Below are 9,313 nucleotides of genomic sequence, written 5' to 3' on the forward strand. Positions count from 1 at the left end.
TCCACGCCAGCACCGGTTGCTTTTGTTCTTTTGGATGTGGGCCAGTCTCTGTGGTGTGAGATGATTTCTCATTGTTGTTTTGATCTGTATCTCCCTGATGATTAGTGATGTAGAGAATTTTTCATGTGCCTTTTAGCCATTCGGATTTCTTCTTTGGGAAAGCTTCTGTTCATTTAATCACCCCACTTTTTGATGTGGTTAGATATTTTCTTCTTGTGGAGTTCAACCAGTGCTTCCTTAATATCAACCCCTTATTGTCAACCCCTTATTAATATCAATCCCTTATTGGATGGGTATTGGATAAATATCCTTTCCCATTCGAGACAGCTATTCTTCCTGCAGCCACACAACATCTCTAGTAGCACAGTAGAGTAGATGGGATATAATGTAGAAGGCAACCAATCTCAACGAACAAAATATAAGCACAGAAGCCTAACCTATAACAATACGTTAGTAATCACTTATACAAGGACTTAATGGCTTCACGGTGAGATTCAACAATCTTCACTAATTTTTTTCTAAGGAAATATTTTTTGATCATTCTTTTAGCAAAGTATTGATAACAAGCAATTAAATTAATTTATTAATTTAAAAATTAAATTAATTATTAAGGACCTGCTTAATAATTAGTTTAATTTTTATTAAATTAATTTAATTTAAGCTCCTGGAAGAGAACAGCGCAGAGTCTCCCGCCCCCGCGCCTGGCTGTCTTCGCTGGGGCCCCTTGGAGGGAGCGGGTTGAGTTTCCCTCCCCGCCCCAACCAGGGCTCCGGCAGCCAAAAACCTCCAGAACCAGCCACCACCATGCTGAAACCACTCTCCGCACACATGAAGGTACCGGCAGAGGAACAAAGGCATGCAGGTCCCAGGACCGAGGTCTCCAAGCCTACTCGAACCGGGGCTGAACATCCTCCACCCAGATCCTCCAAATTCCAGTAGGCAGGGGTCACACCCACCAACTGGCCCCCTGGCACCATGTAATCCCATCAATGGCCAAGACTCAGAGACTATAAAACCCAGCTCCCGGAAGCGCGCGGCCACATTCGCAGCTGGCCGGCATCTTATTATCTCATTCCTACTTTGGACAAACTGGCAGGCTACCGAATGTAACCTGCCCACACGGCAGAGTCTGGCAAATTCCCCGTGGCGTACCCAATATGCCAAATACCAGTAACAATGATGGGTCTCATTCTCCTAACTCTGAAAGAGCCTTGAATATGGCACTTTTTAAAAAATCTCAGGGCTAGGATGAAGGAGATGTTACTGGGGCCTGCTCGAGGCAATCGACAAATAACAGGATGGTCGTGATTGTGATCGTGAAGGACCTGCTATGGGGGCAGCCTTAAAGGGTGGTTGGGAAAATTGGGTGATGGAAAAGTGTAATGGACCTGGGATTGGTGTTGAAAAAGATCAGTCAAAAGGAAAAGTCAGAGAGAGAGAGAGACAGCTATTGTGATGTTATCTGTGCGCCAGTTCCCACAGGAAGCTGAATGTGAATGACATTCCAGTTAAATAAATCATCAGTAGAAATGCGTCTCCACTATAAAGATATAGAAATATTACTAGTCTCTGTGACATACAACCCATACAATCAAGCTGATTTAGGCTTTCAGTCCCAAAATTTCCTTGACTTTCATTGGAGTTCTCAGGAGAGGGTGGTCAGTGGACAGTGTCTGAGACCACTTCTCACACTTTGGCTGATGCAGACGTTCACGGGAGCCCTCCTGCCGAACCCTGCAAAGGAGATGGGGCTTTCTTCCACCAGAGGCTCCAGCGGGGCCCTGCTTCCTCTTAATCAGACTTCCTCTGCTTCTCTGACTTGCTGCTCTGACTTGGCACTGCTTACCCAGAGTGGGGTGGCGGGAGCCCCAGCAGCTGCTGACAAATAGCCCGGTGATCAGTGGAATTCAGCCAGGGAGGAGCCACGGATGAGGCACTGGAGCAGATCTGGCGCCTCGGACCCTCTGATGAGATCCCAGCCCTGACAACACGACTGTAGATTTGTCTGTGCAAATGCTCAGGCAGGCAGGTGGACCATGTCTGGATTCCACAGGAAATGTTTGTTTTAATTCACTTCTTGGGGGTAATTGCTCTGTGGCATTTGACGACAAATAATTCCTCTGTGTTAAATTCTTACTTTTAAGAAATACCCACAGAGGTATCTAGGGATAAAGTCTCCAACTTGTTCTCATGTGGTTTAGAAAAAGCAACATGAATGTAGTTGAAACATATACAGATATCTAAACACCAAACAAATGGGGCAAAGTACAAACGAGTATTTGTAATGGGCCAAAGGTAAATGAGGATCTTAAAACTAATCTAACATTCATGTTAACTCACATCACAATTTTTTTAAAAAGTCGTAAGTTCAATGAAATGATGCTCAGTATAATACGAAAGTGATTAAACTTTAAATTAGTGGAAATCCCAACCCCATCAAAAAATGGGGCGAGGAAATGAACAGAAACTTTCGCAAAGAAGAAATCCGAATGGCAAAAAGGCACATGAGAAAATGCTCTACATCACTAATCATCAGAGAGATGCAGATCAAAACCACAATGAGATATCATCGCACACCACAGAGACTGGCCCACATTCACAAGAACAAAAGCAACAGGTGCTGGCGCGGATGTGGCGAGAAAGAGACCCTCCTTCACTGCTGGTGGGAATGCCGGCTGGCCAACCCTTTTGGAAAACAGTACGGACAATTCTCAAAAAATTAGAATTTGATCTCCCATTTGACCCAGCTATAGCACTCCTGGGAATATATCCCAGAGAGCAAAAAGGTATAGTCGAAGTGACATCTGCAATTGTTTGTTCATTGCAGCACTCTTTACAATAGCCAGAATTTGGAAAAAACCTGAGTGCCTGAGAACAGATGACTGGTTAAAGAAACTTTGGTACATTTACACAATGAGTACTATGTAGCTGTTAGAAAGGATGAAGTCATGAAATTTACATACAAGTAGTACTACATGGAAAGTATCATGTTAAGCGAAATGAGTCAGAAAGAGCCGGATAGACACAGAAAGATTGCATTCATCTGGGGAACATAAAGCAACAAAAAGGGAGACTAACACCCAGGAATGGCTGAGATTAGTACCAGGAATTTTGCTCCATGACTTGGAGGCCAGCCACACGTGCTAGGTGAAAAGGAAGCTCAGATAGAGAAAAGAGCACCAAATAAAGGGTGTTGTGAGGACCCTCCCAGGGTGGGAGAAGCATGCTGAAAGTAGTCTATAGACCAAACATGATTGCCACTCAATGCCTCTCTTGCAAAACACAGTACCCAAAAGAAAAGAGAGAGAACAAGGGGGAATGCCCTGCCACAGAAGCAGGGTGGGACGGGGGGGTGGGAGAGATGCTGGGACCCGTGGTGGTAGAGGATGGGCACTGGTGGAGGGATGGGTACTTGATCACTGTATAACTGAAACCCAAGCACAAAAATTTATAAGTCTATAACTGTAAAAAAAAAGGTGGTAATGAGCAAAGTTGTTGAGTGAGCACAAATACAAGAAACAAGCATTTGTCAAATTAGAAATGAGTATAACATCAGCATATTGAATCATATGGCCAGTATATAAAAAAAGGGGATTTTGAAAAAACCATACCGCTATCTAATGTATAGACAGCTACTAAGAAATCCAACTGCAAAAATAAAGATTTCAGAAGACAAAGCATTAGGCAGTATCATTTTCTAGATAATTAGTTTTAGTTGGAAAAATCTCAAAAAGCCTCTGGGAAGAAAGTGGGTATAACTAATGCAGCTATTTCTTTGTGTAACAGGAGCATTTTTATGAGTAAAAAATGTATCCTTCCTTATAGTGATACGGATATAATTCTGTGAGCAGCAGGCCTGAGTTTTTGGAAATGAATAATATTGGAAGTATTCACTTCTTCTGACATTGGGAAAATATGCACAATTCATTAAATAAATAATTTGTTAAGAAATTATCCACAATTTTGAAATATTTTTTTTGACTTGGTATTTTGTCATACTCGGATATTTCTCTGGATAGTTGGGGCTCTACAAGAAAATGTAAACAAAAGGTGGTGCGCATGACAGTATGAAGAACGGAAAACAGAAATATTCCACATGCACAACAAGACTTGTCTTAGCAGATGAAGAAAAGTGGAATATTTAATAACTAAAATTGCACTTAGGATGATTATTTAACTTAGGGAAAGGCTAGAAGTTAAAAGGCTAAGAATAGGAATTACCATGTAGCCTTAATCACCTAGTGACATGGCAGAACCACCATCTCTCTGTAGTATCATTGTGGATTTCCACACTGACCTGTGAAGCACTACTGTCAACGCTCCTTTATCTTGAAGGAATAGTGAGAATGACATCTTAGGTTCCCTTCGAAATTTAAGAAAATAAAGACATGTCAGATGTGTTAAAGCTTTTTTGGCAAGCTGCGGAATTTATTTGTCAAAGGGAACACCAGAGAAAGATTAAAAGAGAATTGTTTATTGTCAAACTTAAAGAACACGTGTGTGCCAAAATTCTAGAGCAATTACATGAAAACTTAAAGAATATTTAGACATGACCTATGAAGAGATGTTTTATTTCAGTGTTCTTAGAACCAAGTGCTCATGTCAAATATAATTATAAAAACACCAGGTGGAGGAGAAACTCAAAGAGCTGGAGCACGTGCTTTGCATGCTGGAGCCCGAGACTGAATCCCGAACACCTTGGGGCTTTCCCATACCACTGGACGGGATTCCTGAGCCCCAAGCCAGGAATAGAACCCAAGTATTTATGAGTTCTCCAAAATAAAAAATAAATAGATAACTCTAGTTGTTTTGCAAACAAATTGAATCCCCCTACTGACTTCAAACTACTGGTTGATAAGATTGTTTTAAGTTATAAGAAAATTTCAATTTCTCTAAAATATCAGCATTTTTCCTTAGAGTCATTTATCTTCCCAAAGTCTAACCAGTCACAGATTTTCCAACACAGAATCTGTGGGAACTGTTGCTTGGCCTCTCACACCTGCCTGCACGCATGCAGTGTCATCTATAGACAGTGCAGTGCTTCCTGGGTGAGAAAGGAAGGGCAGGAGCACCCAGAACAGTTGACAGGCCCCAAACTTACCTGTCCACAGCCTCCTTTCAGAAAAAAAGTCACTGGGCCCCACTCTGGAAATCTATGGAAATCTACCTTCTTCAACCAAAGAAACAGACAGGCAGCCCTTCTCCCCGCCTGGTGCTGGAGGTTACTCCCTCCCCCAAATTCTCAGGGTTCCCAGGGGCCCTGTCACCCATCCTGGGAGAGAGGCTGTGGCATGTGCTCGGATGGTTCTCAGAGTCCAGGCGCACGACCCCTCCTGGGGGCCCCAAGATGGGGGCCAGTCATACATGATGGGATACTGCTGACTCCGGGGGTGTGGGTGAGGGGTGCTTCAGAGACCTTGCTGTGCACACCACAGCACCTCAAAGACCTGTTCCTTCAAACTGTGAGCTTGCTGCAGCAAGAGGCCCAGCTCCAAGGAAGCTTCAGATTCGATGAATCTGATGACATTTCCCCCCCTTTCTCATGTGCTGTAAATCCTGCCTAGCAACAGGTTCTCAGGCATCTGTATTATTCTGAGAAGACAATCCCCAGTTTTCTTCACTAACTTAAGATAACTCACGAGCCAAGAAGAGAACAAAGTGCAGGCACGCCTGTGCACATACATGGAATGTTATTTAGCCGTAAATAGCAGGAAACAGCAGGGCTGGGGGAACGGCTCAAAGGGTCGGGGCACACGCTTTGCTTGCAGACGTCCTTGATTCTATCCATGGTCTCCCGAGTACCCCTAGGAATGATCCCTAAGTACTGAGCTGGAAGTATCCTCTGAGCACCTCTAGATGTGGCCTCAAAAACAGAAAAAAGCAGGGAATTGAGACAAACGAAACTGGAGGGAAATGACCTGGAGGGAATTCCGCTATGTGAGGCAGACTTGGGGGTCATCCTATGCCAAGTGAGATATAGTGACAAAGGACAGTGTTGTGAGTCCACTTGTCCGAGCTTCCCTGCAATAGGTCTATGCCACAGAACCCAACCGCAGGGACAGCCATGGTTGCCGAGAACAGAGAGGAGTGGGGAACTGGGATTCACAGGCACTGAGCTTCAGTTCCAGGATGAAGCCCCAGAGATCTGCTGTGTGCTGCTGTGGATTCAACACCACTCTTAGGGTTTCACCACTGGGGCCACAGTCAGAAAGAAGTGGGTAAGTGTGTTAAGGCAAACATGCCTAGCCACTCGCAGGTGCTGGGTTGACTGAACACCATCTAACTTTCTTTTAGTTTGTTCTGTGCCAGACCTCACATGCTAGACAGTCAGGCTCCTACAGAACCTGTGCCCACCGCCCACCCCTCTGGTTTCTGGTTGCCCCGGTTGTGTGTCAGGCTTGTGCTCTTTGCACCTGTGTCTGCTGACCTGCCTGCCCAAGTCTACCCCATTCCCCAGTGGGCTGTTTCCAAGCCCTGTGACTGACAGGAGCAAACATCTCTGTTCTCAGGCCTCGGCCAGTAGCAGATGAACGGCTGTAGGTCATGAATTCCGAGTGGTTGAATGCTGGAGACTTAAGCTGGAGAGAAGCCTTAAGTGTTGTAATTATGATAGAGAAAATAAAAGAAGGGTCGCACTTTCTCAACCAAGTGAACCCCAAAGGAAATGGAGGCTCATTAGGGGCTCAGCTGCATCAAAGCCCCAGGACCTGGGAAGAAGCTGGCAGTCATGCAAGCAGGTAAGAGTTGCCACAGTCCCACACTGCTCAGAGTGTGGAGTTGAGCCCTTCTGACCCTGAGCCTGTGCTTCTCCAGGGAAGGCCTAGGGCATCTGGCCGTGTGGACGCCTTGGCCAGCTGGCCGAGGTCTGCACAGCCAGGCCCTGAAGGCGGCTTCTCCCACCATCATTTCTGCCTTATGCCAGGGGTGTCGGTGTTTGTCATCTCTGGTAGAGGCGGGTTTGCTGCTTCTCCTTGAAGGTTACTGTAAAACGCTCTGTCTGGCCTAAGCCCACAGCCTCCTCCTGCCCTGGGACTGGGCTTGGCTCCTCAGCACTCTGACCACCCCAGCTCCCGGAGAGCAAGGGGTCACGGGGCTGCCCGAGCTGAGTCACAGGTGGGTGCTTGTGGGCCATGCTGGAAGGTTGTTCAGGCCGCCCTCCTCTGCCCACAGCTCGGCAGTACTGTGCCTCTGAGGATGCCCAGCCTCCCTGGAAGGAGCTCTTGCAGAGGTCTGCTGCTCATTGAGGTCTGCTTGCCTGGGTTTGCAAAGTTCCAATTTGACAGGGACAGGGCCTCTGTGACCTCTGTAGACACTTTCCCACGTAGAGTGTGAGTCTGACTCAGGGGTTGATTTAAAAAGTCACGAATCTAAAGTATCTTTACTTACCAGATCAGAACCTGGGTTTAGTGCATAAGAAAATAAATAGAAATCAATTCTTGACTGGGACCTGGGGCTGTTTGGGTTGGCTCTGTGTGCAGGGACGAGGGGTGTGGGGAGGCCAGAGCTGTCCATGACCAGCCCTAGGCCCTAGAGAGGAGAACCTCCTTGGGGCAGGACAGAGGCCAGCTCCTGCAGGGACAGGGGCTGAGCTGCAAGAGGTAGACACTGCTCAGGGCTCAAGCCCAGGTCACCAGTGGCACACACTTAGGAGGGAACGCCCACCTAACCCACAGAACAGCAGAGCCACACCTCTGCGCACTACCAGCTTTCTCTCGCCTGACGGATGGATCAGGGCTGTCTGTTCCCACACTCACACATTTCTCTCCTATACGCGACTCATGCTACCCCAATGCCCAGAACAGACTGGGTTTCTGTCCCGTGCTAGAGGTGATATTCTAGCGCACTGTTCCACACAGAACTTTTGAGTCAGTGCCCGTACTCTCAAGGCTCACTGCCTGTGCGTGCTGGGCATTGGGAGAGAGTTGCAATGAGCATCATCACCTCCTAGTCTCCCTTCACACTATTTCCTGAGACATCTCTCCATATGAACATGTACTTAACCAGTATTATAGGGACAATACTGGTTCCATACTGGTTAAGTACAATACAAACAATTGCAGTATATTCACCAACATATTTGAAGGGTTTAAAAACCATGATTTGCATGCTGTTAGTGCTGCATTCTAAATAAAATTTGTGTTCAAGTGAAAAAAAAACAAACAAACATGATTTGTCACCTCCTCATGGTCAAAGAATCAGGAATCAGAGATTCCAACTAGCTTTGCTTTATGCACTCTGTCTTCCTTTCAACCCTTAAGGAACCGTGTGCATGTATGTGTGCACGCGAGTGTGCTCTATGTGTGTTTAGATCTGTAAAGAGTGTGTGTCTGTGTGCATGTGACTTTGTGTTTCTCTGTCTGTACACAAGTATACCCATATCTGTGTGTGTCTATTTGTGCAAATGCCTGTGTTTCTTCATATTTGTGTATGTATATCTATTTGCGTCTGTGTGTCTGTGCATGTATGTCTCTATGTGTATATGTGTATTGGTTTGGCTTCAGTCCCATATCTTCTCTGAAAGTGTCCCTTTCACCAACATTTGGATTTTTCTCACTCACTTTCTCTCTTTCTCTCTGTCTCTCTCTCTGTCTCTCTGTCTCTGTTTCTGTCTGTCGCTCTCTCTCCATAAATTCACTTCTAAACTCCTTTCAAGCTAAAACTGCAGAGAGAATTATAGAACTTTGCAAATAATAAATCACAAGAAGATCAGCTCTGAACTGAACCAAACAAAGGGATCGCTTTTAAGTAAATAACTGAGCACTTTGCAGGGCCACTTACTAATTAGCTAGGAACTTTTGCCTGGCTCCAGATCTCTGCCTCATTTGCAGGCAGCCTCACCCTGTTTGTGAGCCAGGCTCTTTCTCAAGGTGCTGGAGCTTTGCCTGACCTGCCCCCAGGCAAGTTGTAAGGGGATGAAGGATCAGGCAGTGCTGAGACCCCAGTCCACACTTGTCACCAGACACCCACAACACTGGCCTGAAATGCACCACATCTCCCTGATATTGCTTCAGTGATTATCAGGCTTTTCTTCTCTCCAGCTCCCCAACTCACAGGTTGCCCCGTATTTTATGTGAGAGCAGAGGTGACGGGCAGGAAAGCCCGAGTTTCTCAGCACTAACTAGCCAGCCCTGCCCTGAATGGTATTGCCTTGCTTCTGAGTGCCCCAGCAGCCACCATCATGTCAACACCTCTGGTTCCACGGAAGAAATGTAGTTGTCTCTGTAACCCCCAGGGAACGTTTCGGGCCAAGAGTCCTACCTTTCTTTTTCTCTGTCACCTATCCAACAAACTCCCCATGATTTCGCTGTCCTGG

Source organism: Sorex fumeus, unplaced genomic scaffold, assembly GCF_029834395.1.
Source record: "Sorex fumeus unplaced genomic scaffold, SorFum_2.1 ptg000079l, whole genome shotgun sequence".
Classification (NCBI taxonomy): domain Eukaryota; kingdom Metazoa; phylum Chordata; class Mammalia; order Eulipotyphla; family Soricidae; genus Sorex; species Sorex fumeus.